Source organism: Pelobates fuscus, chromosome 2, assembly GCF_036172605.1.
Source record: "Pelobates fuscus isolate aPelFus1 chromosome 2, aPelFus1.pri, whole genome shotgun sequence".
NCBI lineage: Eukaryota > Metazoa > Chordata > Amphibia > Anura > Pelobatidae > Pelobates > Pelobates fuscus.
The window spans coordinates 386,029,729-386,053,650 of NC_086318.1; the positions used below are offsets into that span (position 1 = coordinate 386,029,729).

General features: G+C 41.2%; 1 protein-coding gene across 1 annotated transcript in view; it reads left to right on the forward strand.

The window, feature by feature from the left end:
• The first annotated feature begins 313 nt into the window (after positions 1-313).
• TLR5 (toll like receptor 5) overlaps positions 314-23,922 on the forward strand; it is a 76,862-nt gene continuing 53,253 nt past the window's right edge. Inside the window, exon 1 of the mRNA XM_063441424.1 lies at positions 314-451. The gene's annotated coding sequence lies outside the window, so the exon portion shown is untranslated. The remainder of the gene's footprint in view (positions 452-23,922) is intronic.

Genomic DNA, 23,922 nt, shown 5'->3' on the forward strand with positions numbered 1-23,922 from the left:
GTTTCCTAAAATTGCCGTCTGCCAGGGATATTTACTTAGGTGAGAATTGTTTGTGAATGGAAAATGAATTCCAAATTTAAGCTCAAAGTAGCCAAACTGAAAACCGAACTGACTTTGCCTTAGGACTTAGGATTTTGCTAGTCTGATCTCAATTTTGAAATTCACTCGGAATTCCTCAAAATTCCCACTTCAGTGAATAACCCGGACGGCGTGAGCTCTTAACTGGCTCTTTCCTGCTGGGAGCAGGAGGAGTCGTTCAGAGAAAGGAAGGGAGGTGTTAGGTTACAGACACTTCATGTACTTACGAGAAGATTTACTAAGAAATGAGAAGCGCACTGTGAGATTGCTGAAAATGAACATGAAACCAGCAGCTATGTGCCGAGTCCAGAGTGTTCCTTCACTTCATTTAAACAAAAAGCACACATTCCTACCCTGCAAGTTACTTCTATAGGTATGTAGACATTTCTATATGACGCATTTCTTTCCACGTGCAAAGTAGGGGTAGTGTTTGTTTTGTGGCAGTAAACTCCAAATCATGATTTGCATCACTAAGCAAAGACTATGAGTCCCGAACAACATTTTCTTAAAACGTACAAACAATATGGTATTTCTTTTAAAAGCCTTAAGAATGATAGACACAAATCAAATGTTAGTTTTCTGATATATGCATACATTATTTATTTATTTCTCTTTATTTGCTAATTTTGTTTTATTAATAAAAAATATATATACCCACTCTACTAAAAAACACTTTTAGAAATAAATATTGAGATAGAAATATTGTGCCTACCACATCGAAATGCCCTAATCCTGCTCAGATGCAAATTTTGTTTGTTCATATTTTTGTCTGATCTTTAACTATGTGACCCAAAATATGTCAGTGATGGCTGAATATCTGTTGCCAGAATGCCAGAAAAAGAAAAATCATTGAAAGAATAATTTGTCTTAACTGCATTTGCTTAACATACAGAACACTAAGTGTATGTATTATCTGGGCAGAAATGCACCTTTTAATGGGGTTGTAATTTTTGTATATATCTAGGATTTTTCGAAAGTAAAGTTCCATAGTAAAGTTTCCATGCAGCATTTTTCCCACATCTGGTTGCAATCTGTTTCTAATACTAGTCCTCTTGGCATTCCATAAACTCTCGATTCACTTTACAAACAAGAAATGAATTTTGAAAAGCTACAATAATGATACACAGAACAAATAAGCTACGATAATGATACACAGAACCAATACGCTATAATAATGATACACAGAACCAATAAGCTACGATAATGATACACAGAACCAATAAGCTATAATAATGATACACAGAACCTTCAAAGTTTGTAAATAATTTGTATGTAAGAGGGGACACTCAAGCTGTGCATTGCTCTTGCACTTAAAGGAACACTATAGTCACCAAAACCACTTAATCTCAATGAAGTTGTCTGGGTGCAGTGTTCTTTCATTTTAACACAGCAATGTAAACCATTTGTCAGAACCTGCAATGTTCAAATTGCAGAATTAAATCCTCCTATAGTGGGTCACTCCAACCACTAGAAGCGCTTCCGACTGAGTAAAACTTGATCTGGTAACAGCAGCATTTGATTGGAGGAGCGCAGCATTTTACCACGCATGTGCTCGCCAATCTAGTGATTCTCTATGAGATGCATTGGATTGGACAAGATTGTGGGTGACGTTGGCATTCTTGAGTTATTTTATCTTTACAAGAGTTATTGTATCTTTTTTTTCTGATTTAACCCCTTAAGGACACATGACATGTGTGACATGTCATGATTCCCTTTTATTCCAGAAGTTTGGTCCTTAAGGGGTTAATGTTAGTCCACCATGTAGATTCTGCACATAAAGTATACCACATAAATCAAATTGTTAAAGCAGTATTGGTCTGTGCACCACTTCTGAAATGCTAACATTTCATCAGTACAGTTTGCATAAAAGAAAAAAAGACTAAACACAAATACAAATGCTTAACCCCTTCACGACCGGTGACAGTTCAGGAACATTATCCAAAAATTCCCCTTGAGGACCGGTGACGGTCCTGAACCGTCATAACGGAAATATTTACTCACCCGGTCGCCGCTGTTCCCCCTGCGGCGATCGGCGTTACTTCCGGTGTGGAGAGACTGCCTGCAGCCCAGGCAGTCTCCCCTCTGTGAATTTGGACCCCGCGGTCATGTGAGCGCTCTAACAGAGCGGTCACATAGCCACAATAGGTGTCCATGTATCTGCCTTAAAAGTTATAATAAAGCAGTCACAGTAAAATAATTATATATATATATTATATACATAATGTCAAACTAAGTGTATTTTATATATACATATATTAATATAAAAATACAATTATAATTAAATTACACACATGTATATATATATATATATAATATATATATAATAACTATATATATTGTATATATATATTGTAAAATATAAATAATAAGTAAATAAAAATAAATTTACTTTTTGTTAAATAATTTAAAAAAATTATATACATAATATCAAAATACACTTAGAATGAAATTATATATATATAATAAATAAATAATACAAAAAAATATATATATATCCATATACAAAATTACATAAATAATTTTATAAATATACACGTAGACTTCAAATATATAAATATGTAAATATATTTAAATTAGACGTGCATATTTATGTAATATTTTTAAAATAATTAAGTAATTTTATTGTTTGCAATTTGAAGGACCTGCCTGACAACCCAGGCCTGAAGGCCAGAGAATTTAATTTGCTAGCACTATATTTAACCCTGTAACTTTTCATGACAACCTAACACTTGTACATGGGGGGGGGTACTGTTTTACTCGGGAGACTTCACTGAACACAAATATTAGTGTTTCAAAACAGTAAAACCTATCACAGCGTGACATTGTCAGTGAAAGTGGCGTTTTTTCTGCATTTTTCCAACACAAACGGCACTTTCACTGATGATATCATTGTTGTGATACATTTACTGTTTTGAAACACTAATATTTGTGTTCAGCAAAGCCTGCCGAGTATAACAGTACCCCTCATGTACAGGTTTTATGGTGTTTTTGAAAGTTACTGGGTCAAATATAAGGCTTGATTTTCCTTTTTTTGTTACATTGAAATTTGCTTGGTTGGTTATGTTGTCTTTGAGAGTGTATGGTAGCCCAGGAATGAGAATTACCCCCATGATGGTATACTATTTGCAACAGAAGACAACCCAAGGTATTGCAAATGGGGTATGTCCAGTCTTTTTTAGTAGTCACTTAGTCACAAACACTGGCCAAAGTTAGCGTTCATAATTGTGTTTTGCATTTTTAACACACAAACAAATATAAATGCTAACTTTGGCCAGTGTTTGTGAATAGGTGGCTACTAAAAAAGACTGGACATACCCCATATTGAATACCCTGGGTTGTCTACTTTAAAAAAATATGTACATGTGGGGTGTGATTCAGAGATTTATGACAGATAACAGTGTTACAATGTCACTATTGATACATTTTAAATATATTTTTAAACCGCAATTTCCTATTTGTACTTATAGCCCTATAACTTGCAAAAAAAAGCATGTAAACACTGAGTGTTTTTAAACTCAGGACAAAATTTTAAATCTATTTAGCAATTTATTTTCATTACCGTTTGTAGATAATTAAAAGATTTTTCAAGTAAAAGTAAAAAAACGTGTTTTTTTTTAATTTTTCACCATATTTATTGTTTTTTTAAAGTAAATTATATGACATGATACAAATAATGGTATGTAAAGAAAGCCCTTTTAGTGCTGGAAAAAAAACAATATATAATTTGTATGGGAACAGTAAATGAGAGAGAAGAAAATTGCAGCTAAACACAAACACCACAAAAGTGTTAAAACAGCCCTGGTCCTTAACGTACAATATGGCCAAAACAGTTTGGTCCTTAAGGGGTTAAAATTCATCATGCAAGGGTTATCGATGTCAGCAAAAAGACTATAAAGAATGTGTTAACTGCATGAAATATCAGAGATATTTATTGGTTAACACGGTGCTTAAAATTACAGCAAAGTATAGTTCCTTTGCCGCATACAATGTTTTTTTTTTATCACTTTTGTTTGAGTATAAGTTAGGAGTCTCTCACTAAACAATGAATGGCGACCGAATGTAAGCCAAATGTTGTTCAATTGTCACAATTCATTCTTTTTAACCAAGTGTGACCCATTTGGCTATTTATGAGAGGCAGATTTGATTGATGAGATGCACTTCTAGCAACTCAGTTGTCTGTGGAAATAAGTAAAATTTCCATATAACGTGGATGATTCAGCTATCTGTAAACTGCTGAACTGCAAATGTATTCCTAACACCGATCTTATTTCCCTCATTCAGATTGGGAGCATTGTTTCGATAAAATTCTCAACCCCCCTAATATTACCCACCATCCCGGTATCTCTATAATGATACTCAGCTTTAAATCTCACCAAAACCTATTCATAACTTAAAGGGACACTATAGTCACCTGAACAACTACAGCTTAATGTAGTTGTTCAGGTGAGATCTATAGCTCCCTGCAGGCAATCTAATGTAAACACTGTATTTTCACAGAAAATACAGTGTTTACATTGATTGATAGGAATACCTCCAGTGGCCGTCACTCAGATGGCCACCAGAGGGACTTCCTATCATGTATGGCACTGTGTGCGTGCCTTCTCTCTCCTGCCTGTCAGCAGAGGAGAGGGGGCGGGCAAAGACCACGAGCTGAGCTGTCAGTAGTCGGTAGTGCGCTCAGGACTTCATAGGGCGGCATGAATGCGCACAAGGGAGCAATGACACTTCCGAATGTAAGCGCCTGATTGCTCCCTGCTCGCGCCCGCCTATTTCGTCATTTTGATGAAATAGGGGGCGCGGCTTCACGAGGCTCCCATCGCTGGAACGAGGTGAGTAAAAAGGGCTGCCTGGAGAGTCCCTTTAAGTCGTGTCCTTTTTTTTTTCTTTTCTTGTAGCAATGAAATGCGATTGAGCCATTTGCAAATTAACCGTAATCGTGAATGAAAATAGTTAATTTTAGTGAATATAGACCGATTACTATTAAATAATAACAGTAGTGCAAGTACAATGACATGTTACCAAGTAACTATATGAAATACATGCCACATTTTCATCATGCTAGTGGCAACTGGCGGTCTCATTTATTTTCATGTATTTGTCTAAATGTCTTGTTTTGAAATGTTATCAAGGAAGTTTTAATTTTTCCTTACAATAAAACTCAAAGTGAATGAACCTGGGAAGAAGAACTACAGAAAAGGTAGATTCATAGAATAGAGTTCCCACTGAAGGAGCAAAGGCTAGCACAGTACAGTGATTCCGGAATGCTTGGAATTTAATGTAAATGTGCACATGCTTAAGAACTAATAGGCAAAATCACTTTTTAATAAGCTGCTTTTTATCAGCCTTCACAATCTATTTTTCAATGTTGAATCTCATAAATATGGGATATGTACACCCATAAAAAACACCTATCAATCACAGCAACTCGTCTTTCCCCTTTTCCGTTTATTGTTTAGACCAGGGGTTCCCAACCTAGTCCTCAAGTAATACCCCTACCATTCCAGGACTTAGGGATTACCATGTTGTGTCTACAGTGCTTTTGTTTTGTTTCTAAAAATATATGACACAACTGGGTAATCTCTAAATCCTGGACTGTTAGGGGGTACTTGAGGACTGTGTTGGGAACCACTGTTTTAGACCAAATACAGGGCTATCTGGGAGTATGTATTCTATGATAGGTGATAATTGAATTATCCTAAATACAACCGTTTTATTTTTAATTATCAGTTTGGTTTTTCAATGCATTTGCAGTTTAAACCACTTTAAAAGAACCAATATGTTTGCCATTGACTGTTTATGATATAATTAAATTCATCTATATTACAAAGAAGCACAGGTCTCTCTAGTCTTAAAAATAGATCCATGCATGCCAGTTGGGAACTCCACTCAGTGGCAGTAAATAGTGAATGCACCCAATAAACCCAACTTGACTAGCCTCTCAGAAACCCAATAAACAAAAAAAAAATGGATGTGAGCATTCCAGGAGGATGTACGTTACAGACTTTGATTTGAAGTTAGGTACACAGCCACGCAATGCGGCCTTTGTTAAATCTAAATTCCCCTTCACACCATCACATTCTCTTCCTTCCAAGCTGCATAACTTTGCCACACCTTTTTGGTGATCTCTTAGCCATCATTTTATTTGATCTTGCTACCCATCACGTGCCTTGTCTGCCATCTGTCATGGAGTAACACTTCCGGGTTCGGCACTCAGCGGTGAGGAGGCGGACCCCGCCCCCCTCTGACACAGCTCTGGCGGTATTTAGGGAGACTGGGCCAGAGGGAGGGTGCTTGGTGATTGATTGTGTGAGCTAACGTGTGAGCTGCCTCCGTGAGACCGCGGGCTCCACAGGCTCAGCTACTGGGATCTACTTCCACCAGACTACCTCTCCACAAGCTCAGACAAGCCGTTCCAGCCTTTGAGCAAATGCAAGGATTGCTGCATGCCATAAAGGATTACTGGAGAACAGATACTTTGCTGAACTTTTACTGAACTATTGGAGGACTACCCATATTAACCTTAAGTATATCGTTCAGCTATTTGTCTGCAATATCATTTATTAATGAACTAATGCTTGCTTACTCAAATCTTCATTACTACAAGTTACTAATCCCATGAAGGACAACTCCCATCATGCTTATTCACTATGAACTGTTTCTTGCTTTGCAATTACATTCCGTGCTTCAAGTTACTAATCTCATGAAGGACAACTCCCATCATGCTTATTCACTATGAACTGTTTCTTGCTTTGCAATTAGATTCAGTGCTTCAAGTTACTAATCTCATGAAGGACAATTCCCATCATGCGTATTCACTATGAACTGTTTCTTGCTTTGCAATTACATTCAGTGCTTCAAATTACTAATCTCATGAAGGACAACTCCCATCATGCTTATTCACTATGAACTGTTTCTTGCTTTGCAATTACATTCAGTGCTTCAAATTACTAATCTCATGAAGGACAACTCCCATCATGCTTATTCACTATGAACTGTTTCTTGCTTTGCAATTACATTCAGTGCTTCAAGTTACTAATCTCATGAAGGACAACTCCCATCATGCTTATTCACTATGAACTGTTTCTTGCTTTGCAATTAGATTCAGTGCTTCAAGTTACTAATCTCATGAAGGACAATTCCCATCATGCGTATTCACTATGAACTGTTTCTTGCTTTGCAATTACATTCAGTGCTTCAAATTACTAATCTCATGAAGGACAACTCCCATCATGCTTATTCACTATGAACTGTTTCTTGCTTTGCAATTACATTCAGTGCTTCAAATTACTAATCTCATGAAGGACAACTCCCATCATGCTTATTCACTATGAACTGTTTCTTGCTTTGCAATTACATTCAGTGCTTCAAGTTACTAATCTCATGAAGGACAACTCCCATCATGCTTATTCACTATGAACTGTTCTTGCTTTGCAAATATTCTTAGCTACTTGATTATTGTTCCTATTGAAGATTATTCTCATGAACGAATGTTACTTAATGCATCTCTGAAGAAATACTTAATAATGAACTTTGTGTTGTTGATTACTTGCACTTCTTCTTATTGGATTATTGCCTAAATGCAATTCATTTAAGTTTAACACTTATTAAAACTTTGGTTGAATCAAGTTACCAGTGATTCTCTCTTTTCTTAAAGCTACAGTATTGATACTTAAGGATTCTCCATTTCTTCACTAATGTAATTAGGGAGATTACAAGCTGAAGTTGAGTTCCAATCCAAATCACCCCTAGTAGCGTAACACCATCCCATCCATGTCATGCTCCCATCACATACCATATGCATCTGCCATCCATCTATATACTCACTTTTTCTCCCACGCCATGCTGCATTTTCCATGGCTGACCCTGCCTCCTCAATATTGATGACCTTAGCCAATCCAATGCTTTCCTATGGGTCTATGCCAATCAGATAGTCACTATGAAATAGCTGAGTTGGAAGTGCCTCTATTGGCTGTCAGTGTGACAGTCACTAGAGGCATTTTAACCCTGCAATGTCAGCAATATCTAATTTTATTAGGTTCTTGTTTTGCAGGGTGAAAACAAAAACAGTAAGTACAGTTAGCAGGTCAGCCAAGCATGCAGCACCTCTACAGACATCTTAGTAGTAAAATACACAACACAAGGACTATTTGATTATATTGTAGAGCCTTTGTCTTACAGTATTTCATGCGAACTGCATGTCACAAGAGGCATCATCTCAATATGGTTAGGTTCTTGTGCCTTAACAAGTTCAGCATTAGACATCACAGCAATGCATACGAGATACAATTGGAAGAAATACCAACAACAAACAGGGAGGGACAAAAATAAATAAATAAGGAACAAAAAGTAACATTGATCATTAATGCAGAACATCAGTGACCCGTAAGGACTGCCAGGAGGAAGGAGATAATACCAATTGTGAATGTGTGCCGGTTCGCAGGGTGTGAGGTGGAAACGCGAAGCCGCATTCAGCTTATGGCATTGTGTATGGTTATGTGTGTATTGGTTGGGTTCGCTTTTAGCCAGCATTCCCATTTCCTGTAATAAGCTGCTTTTTATCCCTCTTACTCTGAAAGCTAACTTTTCTAGCTCGATTGTGGCTACTAGTCTGTCTGTAACTTCCAGTATGGTAGGTAGGGCGGTCCCCCTCCAAAGGCAAGCAATGTTTATCTTAGTGGCCAGCAAAAGGTGAATAAGCACTACCTTGTTATGTACTGAGTCTAAATTTGGGATTATGTGGAGCAGGTATCATGCTGGTTAGGGGCTAACGTGGTCTTGGTAATGTTTTGAAATGAAAATGTTTCCTCCACCTTTGACCAATATGTTGATAATTTGGTACATTCCCAGAATATGTGAGTGAAGGATCCCGTTCCCGCCCCACATGTCCAACATAGAGGGGATGCAGTACTGTAGATCCTATCTAGCTTTTGTGGTACCATGTATCATCACATTAAGATCTTGCAGTAGGCCTCCCAATGATAAAGACTACTTGAAGACGATTTTGTTGTCCTCACGCATTGTATCCAATCGGACAAGGGTAGCTCTATACCCAGTTCCTTTTCCCATTGCGTCATGTAAGGCAACTTCTCGGATGCATTCATATTATGGAAGGCGTTGTAGCAAAGTCATAATGCCTTGGTGAGTGTGCGAGTGGTCGTGCAACTGTGACCTATCGATGTCATCCCAGGTGTAATTTTATGTGTTTCAATTATATGTTTAATGCGGAGATATGTGAATATTTCTCCAGATGAAAGTTTAAGTTCTGTTTACAGGGTTGGGAAATGTTTCATCCCTCCTGCACTGTAGAGTGAGCCCACTCTAAGCTGACCATCTTTTGACCAGTTGTCCAGCCTAATATCCTGTGCTAGAGTGCCCAAGGTGCTGAGAGGTGCCAAGGAGAGAAGGCTGTCCGTCCCCATCAGGGGTCGTGCCCACCTCTGCCAGCCGGTGGTCAGAAATTTTGTGCTTGGTAGGCAGTTGGATTCCCTATTACTGGGTATGGAGAAGGACTACAATATTCCTTTAATTTTGTGAGAACAGATGCATGCGTCATCCGGTGGGAGCCACACTGGGGATATGTTAGTTTTTATAATTGTTAATCCTTGAGCTACCACTGTGACTGTGTAATATGTTGCAATGTGTGGAATTCCCAATCCAACTTCATAATTTCCCAGCCACGTTAATTTCTTCCAAACGTGGGCGTTAAGTGTAGATTGGAATTTACGTATCAGGCCATTCGGTAAGGCAATTGGAATAGTGCGAAAAAGATAAAGAATGTGAGGCAGTGCCATTATCTTAATAGTGTCTATTCTGCCAAGCCATTATGTCTAGTTCTCTCCAGGTATCCAACTGAGTGTGTAGTTTGTTTGTGAGGGCTTTATGATTTTCCAGAATCAAGGAGGGCATTGGAAATGCAATGTTTTACAATACAAGGTTAAAACAAGGAGGACATGGTGATTGCCATTTAAGGTGTGTGCACTAGCTGTTATATATCTGTTTGACTGGATGTTTATTTCCATCAATTCTTCCAATTGTACCTTTTCCTTTTGTCAATTTCAATTAAAAACTTTATTTTTTTTTTTTAATCAGCAAGTTGTGCAGATTTATGGGCACCTAATATAGGATTAAAAGATACGATTTTGTGTCTATTAAATTTAGCAAGAGGGAAATCAAGGACAATTGAATTATGCAAATATAAAGATTATGTAATGTGCCTATATTTAAATAGCAGGAAGGAAATTATTACTAGATGAATATAATGGATACCTTTATAAATAGCAAGAGCAGTATCATACCAATTAAAGTATTTAAAAAGATAACAGAAGTATATACTAAGAGATATACCACTCCCTCCTATATAAATGTTAACCAGAGAAGTGTTGGCAACTTTAGGTCTGAGGAGCAAATACACACAAGTAGTCTTTTTTGCACATCTAACTCAGATTTCAGTGTGGATGGTCACACTCACCCAATATATGTAGCATTCAATACATATATATGTATATACATATTTATATTTGTTGTGTGGACCATAAGTTGATAGAATGTTGAATGTAAGTAACTCAAATACCAACAAATTGAATATTACAAAGTCGGTTGTGGTGTTCCAAAACCGACGCATGGTTAAACCTGCAAACATATTACATGGTAAACTTTATTAAATTACCATATCGCTGATTTACAGAGCAATAGTGTGGAAATGCTTGTCTAATTTCTTTCTCTGGCTGGCATATATATCATCAATAGACTGAAGATTTCCATCAATAAAAAGGTATTTTAATGATGTGAGTAAGAATATTATGGCTTGATGCAGCAGACCTGAGAAAGAAGGATTAAGACCTAACCTAGCTAAGAGAATCCTGATGTATAGAATACATTTTTAAGTTGTAAGAGAATTCTCATGCAAAGTTAGCAGCAGAGAAATAGGGGGTTGTTATGTAAGCAATTAAGTGAATTTGTCTAGTACCTTTACTGGACACCAATTAGTATCTGATGGGTAACATGGGGGCGGAGGTGGCCAAATTTGGTTTGTTTGATCATGTTGTAAGCTAATTTTAATGAAAACAAATTGGTACAAGCAACCAGAGTTTTGATAGAAGACTAATTTATTCTGTGGAAGTCAGAAACATATTTTATAAATAACTTATATGCTCTGTTATATGATTTGTTTTGTGTTTTCTGACAATCCTGCTTTTTACTTTAAGACAAAGGTAGGTTTAGTCTATGGTTAGTTCCTGGAAATCTGGGGGTATAGTATTATGTTTTTCTATTGTAAGAAAGTTGTCTAAAGAGTGTATCACCACTGGGCATCTGCATTTATTAAGGAGGAGCCAGCATAAAATTTCAGCAAAACCATCGATCAGTTTTGGGCTACTTTTAGATCCAAACATTGCCTTGTAGCAAAGAAATACTGTTTTCCCACTTAACCACATGCTAATGCCACAGGGAAGGAAGTATGGAAAGCAGTATAAATGCATTGGGCATGTCAGATTTACTTAACCATGCTCCTTGTCCTCTGTCAATTATTGCTTTTATAGTGTCATCTATTTTGGAGTGTTGTGACAAAACGTCTTCTGAGGGTATGAGAGAGTTTAAGCTTGGTGTAGTAGAAGAATAAGGAGCAGAGAAATTGAAAATCAATCTTTTTTTATTATTGAGTTTACAGGTGACGATGGCAAGAGGACTAGTCCTTCAATTGGAAACATTTGTTTTTTTTAATGGACCTATCATGAAGCCTTGGTCAATTTCTTTAGTAAGCAGCTGATTAAGAGTCTGGGCACTTTTGGTTGCTCACTGGGATTCATACATGTAAATGTACCTGAAGGGGAGGGAAACTAAACCTGTATGGAAACCCAAAGAGAATCTGGAATTCAAAAATTTCACTAGATAAGGTGACGGGTGATCCATTAAATAAGGGTTTAGTACATCAAATTTTGCAGGAGATAGTTTGTGCATGTGCCCTAAAATACAAAGAACAAATGTGAAGCAGTCTACAGGCGCTGAACTTACAACTCCCTGCGTTAATATTATTATTGCATACTTGTGCTTTCCCAGGAAAATGAAGGGTCTCCTTAATGTATCCTTCTACTCTCTTCCGGCTGGTCTGAACTTATTATCTGTAGAAGTCTGACTGGTGGAGGGAAGACTGACTTCATTTGGGCATACATTTGTGGATAGGGAGGAGGATGTACATATTGCACAAACTGGAACCTTGAACCCAACAAAGTGACGAGAAAAAGGTTTGGTTTCTAACTGGCCCCAGTCTGTCTGGATGTTAAACTGGGCCAATGCTGCTGCTGCCTTAGCTGAAAAAAGATTTGTGGTAGTCAAAAAATGTGATCCCTCCATATTTGTGCCCTAGGTCTACCAATTTGTGCATATATGAATCCAATTTCTCTTTAAGGTGGGTGAAATTGGAGAAATTAACATCTCTAAAGAGACCAAAAAAAACTAATTTGGGGATATTTAATTTCTTATTAAGCCTAGTGTCCCAAACATATACGATTTGTTGTCTACTACATCTTGTGATGCGTTGAGTGACACCAATATCACATCTTTCCCCTCCAAGATGTCTTTCCTAATACTTAGAGCGACTTGGTGTGCTGGAGTGATAAACAAACATGAAGTTACTTTGTAATATTACTTAACATTTCAGATGCATGTTTATTCCCCACTTGCATTCCAGATGTTTATGAGCTGCTGTTCACACAATACTTTGCCAGCAGCAGTAGAGCCATGCAATCGTATGCAAAAGATCACTTCAGTATAAGAGTTTTTTTTCTGCGGGTGGTTTCTTAAGACCCAAAGCATCTCTGTAACGGAAATATGCAAAGGCTTCAGGTAGTGACTTGCTGTGAGCTGACCTGGGGGTGAAGAGGAAGATAGTTTTGACTTACCTGAACCTGTCTCTCAGGGCGTTTTGTATCTTTGAAACTCTTTTTTTCAGGGGAGAAGAGGGGTGACAATGCCACTTTAAAATTGCCTGTGTACATATTTCTTATACAGGATATTTTATTATTAACACGTTTGCTGGACTGAAACGTCACATGATTTAGCAGTTTGAGAGTTGTGGCTAAAGCTTCCAGAAGCTAGTGTATCACTGTACTTCATGTTCTAATTTACAGCTGACACCATGGTAATGTTAAAGTATTTTTTTTTTTTTTTTAAATCATAAAAGATAAAGTGGGATTTATTTGATAATTTTTGAATTGTGAATTAAAACAAAACTGCAATTAGGCATAAACTGCTTATTTGGGGAAAGGAGGGTCGTGGTTAAGAGGCGTGGCTAAGGAGTCAGGATTATGAAGCAGAATTTTTTTTTTTTTTTTTTAAACATGACGGTTATAGATAAATACAACATGTATATGCAGTAAAACTCCCCAGTTATATTGGTGCCCACAATGTCCCTTTAAACCTGTCTTGTAAAATTGACAGTTGTACTTTAAAAACATTAATATATCACATATAGATTGTGAGCTAAATTTCTAGTAAATGTATGAAGAAACAAAAAGGTAGTATTAATATTTTACAGTTTCATCTCAGTATGTACATTATAGCGTCATTAATTACTGCTGTGCCATTCACAGAAAGGTGTGCACCCCCACGTTCACTCATCAGTAGGGATGCAACGAAATGAAAATTCTGGGCCAAAACCGAAAATTCAGGATGCCCTTGGCCGAAAAAACGAAACTGTAAATGACTTTTTCCAAATGATTTTGAAAAAGTTTTTTTCCTATATGTTTTTTAAATATTAGACCTTTTAATGAATTTAATTAATCTAATATGAAAAACTTCCCTTCTCTTTTAGTGGTCCCCCCCGCTAAATGTTCCTCTCTCCCCCCCTCCTCTCCAGTTCCATAGTGTTCTTTTCTCCCCTCCCCTGTCCCAGTGTTTTTTTCCCCATCCCATAGTTTTCTTCCCCCCCCTTCTCCTTTCCCATAGTGTTCTCCCCCCCACCTTTCCCATAGTGTTCCCCCCCTTGCCTGTCCCATAGTGTTCTCCCCTGTCCCATAGTGTTCTCCCCCCCTTCCCTGTCCCATAGTGTTCTACCCCTCCATCCCATAGTGTACCCCCCCTCCCCTGTCCCAGTGTTTTTTTCCCCATCCCATAGTTTTCTTCCCCCCCTTCTCCTTTCCCATAGTGTTCTCCCCCCCTCGCCTTTCCCATAGTGTTCCCCCCCTTGCCTGTCCCATAGTGTTCTCCCCTGTCTCCTAGTGTTCTCCCCCCCCTCCCCTGTCCCTTAGTGTTCTACCCCTCCATCCCATAGTGTACTCCCCCCTCCCCTGTTCCATAGTGTTCTTCCCCCCCTGTCCCATAGTGTTCTTCCTCCCACTCCCCTGTCCCATAGTGTTCTTCCCCCCGTCCCATATTGTTCTTCCTCCCTGTCCAATTATATATCGCCTCTACTTGGTGTGGAAAATTTTGTTTAAGACTATTTAATGTTAGGGCTTTTTGTACTGCTGTACCTGGCACGGCTTGCGTCATACAGTGTTTGGGGATTTGTAACAAGAGCATTGGAGGAGGAACTGGTGTCTACAGAATTAGAATGGAATCAATGAAAGTTGACATTTCACTTATTACCAGTTACATTGGAAGGGCCAGAGGTGACCGGAATCCTGTACCTTACAGATCAGAGAGGCACCAGAGACACCTTCTAGCACAATAAGAAGTCGTTCAGTCTGAAGACGTAACTAGACTGTGACATTTCAGTGATTCTTTGTAAACTGCTGCTTAGCTAGCAGTAGTAAGGTTAATTTTCAGAAAATTAATTCTAACAAAAGAATGATATGTAAAGGAGGTATCAAATGTATCAGTTAATTAAGCACAGTTGGGAACTGGAAGTTGAGCCTTGGCGAGTTAAAATGACACACAGCCACATATTATATGGGCCCGTCAGGTCAGGATGATCCCAGCAGTGGCATGCTGGAGGCTCCTGGACCAGATCTCTTGGAAGTACTGCAGAATGTAGGCCCTCGGAGCTATGCTCCTGCTAATATAAATCACAGCACTGCACTGATCTAGGATACTAGGAGGCAAATAAGATCTTTTTGCTTTCCATTTAACTCTTCAGCCGCTGGGAATACTTAAAGAATCATACCACACAGATATTGTATCAATAAGCATTCCAAGGTTTAATGTGTCGTACAGCGTATATATTAACCCCTTAAGGACTGAGCCAAATGTACACGTTTTGATCAAAATAGAATGATATTAACATCAATTTTTCTTGTGGATAATTGAATTGGAGCATTGGCTTAGAAATTCCACTGTATGATCTATATTTACTTGCGCTCTCTATAACTTTTGTTATTATTTTACACTGTGTTTAACCTTTATTTTACTTTATTTCAGGCAGCAGGGGGACTACCTGTCATTACAGGCACCTCCCTTGCTTGCACTGCTATGGACGGCTATTCCGTTAATGTGATTGTGAGGTCCTCTCAAGGACCTAACGATCACATGGGCCAGGAGGGCCGGATCAGACGCAGGGGGACTGCCTGGGATGCTGGACAAGTCCCCCCGATCGCAATCGCCGAAGGGGGATCGCCAGCGAGCAGGTAAATACTATGCCGCCCGCTGGCGTTTAGAGCCGGATCCCCAAGAACGCCATAGCACGCCCGCTGTCCTTAAGGGGTTAAACACAGTTTGTCTAGGGGTGTATACATCAGATGGAAATACTAACCAATCATAGAAGTCTCAGAACTAAAAGTATAATTTTTAATATAACATTTCGTAATGCTGTTAGTTAGTTCCTGTTAGCTGATGTAAGTGACAGTCTTTGATTTAGGAACCCAATTAAAACTTGCAGGTGCTTAGAAAGAATTCTCTTCGTTCAAGTGAAGGATGTTTATAAAAAAGATAGTGGAAACTGGTGTCAGGCACACGAACACAAGAACAGAAAAATATTGCATGTTTAAAAAATGTGAGTTTAACCCTTTCAAAGCACGAGTATCTTGTATTAAAATCAGGCCTACTGATCATCCAGTCTTTAAAGCCATGTATACAGTAATACTTTAGCTACGTAATAAGAAATACAGAAGTAGAAAGCAGGACATGAGACTGACACCCTGTAACATAAAATATATATAGCTCTAGGGGAATATTCACTAAGCATTGTATAGGTAAAACTATTTATTTTCCATCAGGGTGTCTCTCTGTCACTCAACTCTTTGCATTGCACACATGGTTTAAAAGAGAGCAAAATAAATACCACAAAGGAAAAACACTGGAATTTGACTTGTTTGTCCTCTTATTGCATATGTTGTGTTCCTTAGGACTGTCAGAGTTATTCACTAAAGTGAGAATTGGCAGGAATTCAAAATGAATTAAAAGTGAATTTCAAATTTACGGTCATATTTACCGAACTGGAAATTCGCCAAGTCAGCTATCCTTCTAGTTCTGCTATTTTGAAATACGGTCCCATAATTACATTTTGGCTTGGATGCTTAAACTCTTGGCCCAGAATTTAAAAATCGGAACTATTTGCCCACTGGCAGCACTAGCAGGGGTTACTAATAAAATATAGAAAGGTTGGACATACCATTATCCGCCCCTCCCCCCTCCACCCCTCAAAAAATGTCTCCCACCACTAAACCTTCTGGGTGGCTAGGAGTCTCTAGCCACCACTCCAAAACAATAGTGATGGGAGGCACCAAAAAATTATAAAACCTATGAAAAAAATACTATCTGATGTGTTCTGAAATCTTGTTTTCTTTGGCCCCACAAATATTAATAATAATAAAATAAACTCCAAAGATATACATAGATAGATATTGCTTCAATAAAACATGTTAAAATAACATAAAATATGCACAGACCACAAGATCCTGAAATATTAGTCAAATAGTCCGATAAATTGATAGAGAAGAGGTCCAGGCACTCCATGACTGCTGACCCTCTCCCTTTTTTCTTCCGTTACCCTTCCCCCCCAATAACTCACAGACAAACAAATTGTGGTTAAGGGCAACGGCCACAGCTTGATTAGCAAGCCAGCATAACACAAACAACTGTCAGCTGCTGGACTTTTCCAGAAGACAGCTAACCATAACTTTATTCTTCCCGAGCCTCTTCAGTCTGAAGTCTGTCCTCAACCAGACCAGACTGCGACTCCCCAAGCCCGTCCGGGCAATGATCTCAGTTCCACTTGCAGGCGAAGGACAAACCGCCACCACAGCTTCTCCCTATCCTTGGAGAGGACTGCGTTCCCCTCCCCCCGCCCCCCCCCCCCCAAAGCCAGCGTCTGTTCAATGGCCGACTGTAATCCCAAATTGAAAATATCCAACCCAATTTCATTCAGGTGGACCCTCATTAGGTTTAAGTTGTTCCCTTCCAGCTCCACATGACGAGCCACAACACCAACCAGCCTCCGCACAAAACGTGAAATCATCATGTTGAACCGCCGCCTGACGCATTCCACCGCCTTGGCATGTGGCAGTGCCCCCCAAGCCGGACGAGGAATGACTTCGGACCACACCAGCGTGACGTCACTGAACATACACCAAGCCAAATCATGCTTGCACGCATAAGTTAAATCTACCACACGGCTCAGTCCCAAGTCACTCCCCCCGGCATGAATCACCAGAACCACTGGCCCGGTCACGAAGCTACAGAGCGCGACGCACTCCGGATACAAAATGGATTACTATTACCAGAGCACTGAATATACTAAAGCTCTATAGGGGCAGGAAAAATAGAGCTATTTGAACATACAGTTATGAGTAATTTATCAAAACAGCTACCACACTTCCACAGGTGTTCCCTTCACCAAATATAGAATATTGAGGTATAATGTTTAAGAAGTGGAGCGATATAAAGTAGATAAGCCCCTTTCACCATATGTAAACAAAAAAGGTTATACTTATACTCTGCTGGATAGGGCTCAAAGTCATATAGAGCATGTAGAAAAAGAAAGATCAAGAAAAGATCATAGTACAGATCTACATGGATTTGTATACATGTGTACTTCATATAAAAGTAACAATTTATTGTATATAATATTTAAAAAACAACTGATAGATAAAATGTAACTAAATAGCAGTGCAAACAAATTACTGCTTACTAGAAACGGTGGTCCGGCACTCCGGATACACTTGGTACCAACCCAAACCCCATATCCCCCGCCATCGTACCCTAACCTGCCCATGTGGGAGCCCTAGATTCCGGCCGTACGGTCTCTGCTCTGCACGCCTAGCCGCCCAATAAATAAAGGAGTGACCGATGATCCAAACATACCGGGGGGAACCTGTAGAGAGAAGACAACACAGCATAAACCACCTAAGCCCTACAACAGGTGAGGACGAATGTACAACTGAAATCTGTGGGAATCCCACCCACCCATGCACTGAATTGCAGCATCAGACAGCCCTACCTGCCGCGCCTGCATCGCTGCACCAATCCGAAAGGAGTGGGGAGAGTATCCCCCATCCTCCACACCCAACGCCCGCAACCCAGCCTTGAAAACACTGGAGAACTGAGACCAAGTTAAGACTGATCCATTTGGAAGCAAAAAGGACTCTGCCGCCTCCGGTCTGCCGCCTCAGGTCACCACCTTCCCCCAGTAGCACCAATACTAACCGTCCTCCCACATCCTAGCTGGTCTGTTTTGGACCTCCGAATGAACAACTCCACTCCCCTCCGGAGAGATGCCCGGGCCTTAGCTGACACGGCCACCAACTCTCCTATCCACAACGCGGCATAACAACACAGAGAAAAGGCTACCCGAAACAGCAGCGCCTCGAAGGCGGAGGAGCACACCGACGAGAGAACACCACACAGTGCATCCAATAGGTGGATAACCCTCTCCTTCCTCCACCCCCGAAGCACCCTCTGGACCACAAACTCTTTGGAAACGTCCTCCCACCCCATACAACGCATCAGAAAGGAGAGAGCCACTAAACTGCATTGTTCCACCGACAACACTGATGATGCGCACTCCCGTAAGGTTGACAGGTAAGCGAAAGTAGACAGCAAACTACCCTCAGCGGAATACAAACCGAACTCTCCCGCATAGTCCAGCCATTGCTCCCACACTGCCCGATAGGCTGTCCACGAAGCGGGAGCCAGCGATCTCCCAAAGAGGTCTGCTAGGATCCAAAATCAAGGGTCCACAAGCACGTGGGATATACCAGAGGCATCCGTGACCAACTCCAGGGCCACATTTGATATTGCTTCCTGCCGCCAAAACGTCTGACCATTGTACTCCGCTAGGAACTCCCTCAAATCATCCTTAAGCCACTTGGTAAACTGAATAAAGTGATGGGGAAGACTAATGCTGACAGTAGCAAGAGACAGACGCCTACAAAACACCCAACCCATAGGCATGGTCCGACAAGCAAAGTTTAGATGGCCCAACAGGATTGAATCTGCCGAAGCTGCACTTTCTGAGCACCCCTCACCTGATCAACCAAGGTGGTAAGGATCTCCAATTTGTCCACAGGCATACAAAAACCAAGCTGATGGAGTCAATCTCAATACCCAGGAAGGAAATCACCACCCTCGGGCCTTCCGTCTTGTCATCTGCCACTGGAACCCCCAAATCTAGCATAACCGCCCTAAACTGTCCCAACAAATCCTCACACCGCGAAGAAGGCACAGGACCAACGAACAAGAAGTCATCAAGATAGTGCAGGAGGGAAGAGAAGCCCGACATCCGCGCCACGATCCATGACACCCCAGCAAATGAAAACAGGTAGGGTGAACTGGCAGCAACCGAAAAGCCAACTGAATGTCTAACTTAGCCATCAGGGCCCTGGGCCCTGCTTCCCGAACGAGATCCAGAGCTCGATCAAACGAGGCGTATCGGACCCGACTATCCTCCTTCGATATCCTGTCATTAACCAAGGACCCCGCTGAAAAGGACAGGTGATGAATAAGTCGAAATGCCCGCTAATGATCAAACGGAGGAATGGAAAACGGATCCGCCATCCATCCCATCACCACTTCTTTTCTCAGGTTAGCTGGCAGCACCCCTTCCTTACCCTGGATGGAGGACAAATTGTGCGCAAACTACGCCTTCCCGACGGAGTAAATGGAATCCGAAAACCCTTGGTAAAACCTTCCCATAGTAGCCATGCGTCCCTTCACCTGGGATGCCGCGTGAGCCATGACAACAGTTTTTCCGCCCTCACCGGGGTCCTCCCACGAGGAATGTCATTCTTTGACGCCATCCTGGGGAGGGGCTTCCCTCTCCTAAAACATCGAACTGCCGGGTTGGAGCCACAGTGGGAGCACTCATGTTTTAACCCACAACTGCTGTACCATCTGCAGTGACTCTCGTTGTAGAGCCAACAGATGCCTTTCTTGTGCCCTGCCGACGCTCCTCCAGCAGCGCCGGCGGCCGAAGGAAAGGACGATGTCGACGGACGACAGGGAGTCATTAGAAGCAACCAAAGGTTGCCATGCTGCATTCCAAAATCCAGGTGCGGCCGCACCGTCATCTTCTGCCCAAACTGTTAGTCATACTTAAACTAGCACTGTCCCCCGTAAACCTTATAAGCCCCCCCAAATTAAATCCAAATACGTAAAAAACGATGGGGCCCGCTCCGGAAACCTTGCTGACATAGGTTGCAAATTCTTGCAACCAATTCCCGAAGGTAGGGGGGAGCTGCTTACCTTTTTCACTCTCCATCGCTTTGCGGTTTATCCGCCGATTCCCTATCACATGGGACCAAAGAGATGAGGTCCACATACTCACCCTTAAGTATTCTGTTCTCACCTACAAAGACACATGCAACCCCAGGGGGCGATGTCACACCGCCCCTCCCTGAAGTACCACCTCCTGTACCCAACAGAGGAGTTCCTGCGGGAAGCCTTAACTTCCTGCGCATCACCCCTTATGCCAACAGTCCCCATTGGCGCTAAGCAATCTAACACTAAGCGCAGCGATTGTACCACTTCCCTTTGACCCCCCTTTTCTAACCTTGAATCCCCCTCTGCCCTTAACCAAGCACGAGCGCACTCCAACTCACAGTTTTGGAGCAGGGGTCTGTCAATCAGCTCCACATCCGATCCACCTGGCAGTATTCGTACTATGGCCTGCCTGTCTGCTGCCCCTCAAAGGGCCCGGCGGCTCACCCCCATAGGCGCTCCAAGTCTTCTGGGGTGGGTACTTTGAGGGGTATCCTGTGTCAATCCCTGCTCCCTGGCCAACCATTCCTGCACTGGTGAGTTCCTCCACCGGCCCGCTTGCACCCGCTCGCCGTTGCTACTTTCGGGGGGGGGCAGCAGTGTTCTGCTCTGGAATCTCTGCTTCCATCCTCACCCAGACTTCCGGGTTCGGCAGTGGCCTGTGACATCCATGCTCCCTGATGCACAGACTTCATGTACACGCCACCAGTGTTCCGCGTACCAGTGCAGCGCTCCGCCGCTTCTGGCGTGCGGCCGCACGCCCTGACGTCACTTACGCTGCTGCCGGAAAAGAAGGGTGAGGACTGCGAGACCTCACCAGTGGCGCTATCTTGGGACCCGCCATCTTGACTCCTAGGCCCCGATCGGGCCGTTCACTGCTCATCCTCATACCGGTGCCAGGATTCCTCCCCAGGAGGCCAGCCCGGACTGTTCACAGATGGTGGCGCCGCCCTGGATCTCCAAACCGGACTGGGGGACAATCTCGATGGCGGCCTGGAACGGCGGTCCCGACATCCCCTGGTTGGCACCGACCCCTCCTGAGAGTCCTGGGCATCGTGGACACTGTGCAGCATCGCTGCATAGGACTCTGCACTGTGGGTCCTCTGGAAGGCCTGCAATGTAATAAGCCGGGCCTCTCTGGGCATTTCAGGGGCACAGGACGACCAGAAACAGCACTGCCAGGTTCCCTCAGCATGCTCTCCAGTGGTCTGGTAAGTCTTTTCCCAGTGTCCCTAGTCCAGGTGCATCTCCAACATTGTATCCCTTGTTGCCATGCCAACCTCTCCAGGCAGCAATCATGCTCCCCCCTCCTTATCCACTACGGGGGTTGGCCTATAGCTTCAGACACATTTATTTGAACAATAAAATCACTCGAAGTATTAAATATAAAATGTTAACACTTCTCAAAATTCACATTTAATCCTTTAGGTGATACGGTATCTAACTCAAATATCCATCTCATTTCATTCTTGCTCAGGCTGGATGACAGGTTTCGCCCTCTCCAATAGTTTTGGATTAATTGTGTACCATAAAATGAGAGTTTACTAGCATCTTTGTTATAAGACCTTGTAAAATGTAGGGATACACTGTTTATTTTAGAGTCCAAACACGTCCAACATACACTGTATGTGTATACAATAAGTTCTAAGCACAGCTCCCTCAGAGGTGGCTCTGAAAGGACATCACACCTCTCTACATCATAGCCATTCTATGTTCTCTCGCCTTGACTACTGCAATCCCTTTCTTAGTGATCTTGTTTCCAGCTTGCACCGTTGCAGTCTATAATGAATCCACCAGCAAAGCTCTTCTTCCTGTCCGCCTGCACCTCCAATGCCTCCCCCCTCTGTCAGTCATTACACTTTCTGTAAGATATAGGGCTCAATTTAAGATTCTGGTGCTTGCTTACAAGTCTCGTGGCTCCAACCTACCTATCCTCCCTAAAACACAAGTGTGTTCCCCTCTAGGCTCCTGCGCTCTGCCACAGGCCTACGTCTATCCTCTGTCCGTACTCCCACCTCTGATGCTCGCATTTAAGACTTCTCCAAGACTCCGCCGTTCCTTTGGAACTCCCTTCCCTTCTCCGTTAGACTTTCACCCAGTCTCCACTCCTTCAAAAAATCATTGATAACTCACTTAATCGGAAAAGCATATCAATTAAACAGTTAGCACCTTTCCCTCCCCGCACCCTGATTCTTCTCCTGCAACGGTCAAAAATAACCTACTAAGTCCTCGCTAAATACTTTTCTAGCAACCTACTTTTCTACCCCTACCCTTATCCTTTGTGTCACTATACCCCACTCCCTCTAGCATGTAAGCTGACTGAGCAGGGCCCTCAAGCCCCCTATTCCTGTGCGTCCAACTTGTCTGGTTATAAGTACGTGTCTGTTAGTCCACCCATTGTACAGCACTACATAACTTGTTGGTGCTTTATAAATAATAAAATAATGTCAATATGCTTTAAATAGTGATATAGTCTCATGATTGGCTTTTTTGGCTATTTGTGTTGAAAAACAGGTATATCTAATGAGATAGCCACTGAGTATACATAGGTTTGTAAGAATAAAAATGCTAAATTTACATGTATACCATATGGAATATGCTTAAGTGTTCAAATATAAACTACATATTACCTTCACTTATATGTACTAAAAAAACATGGAAGTATTCTAAAGAAGTATAATTTCTTCTTATACTATTCTCAATTAGTGTTTCTCAATATCCAGTCCTCAATTCACAGTACAGTGCTTGTTTTAGACATGTCATCAGTTCAGGTGGATTACCAGGTATTACTAAATTACTGGTTTATTAAGTCTTACGTAACCTGTACCCATTACTATTGTTGTTGTCGAGTCTGGACATTACTTTTTTCATGAATAGGTTGATTTATTCAACATACAGCCATATTGACAATACTGGATACTTGCAATGGAACTCTACTGGAATCCACTAAGCATACTAGAATCGCTTAGTTTCTTAGAATTAATTTACTTCACAATATATTATCCAGTTACTTTTTTTCTGGAAGGAGTTTATTTTGCTTGCTTTTTGAGTTTCCTGTGAGTTGTTTAGCTATAGGTAGAATTAAGTTTAAAAACAAATGTTTTTTTTTTAATTCTTTATTTTTGTTGTGCAACATTTAGACAATCGTGTGTGTTACGCCACAACAGCGAATAAAGATATTTCAAGGAGCATAACACTGTGACATGTAATAAAACAGGA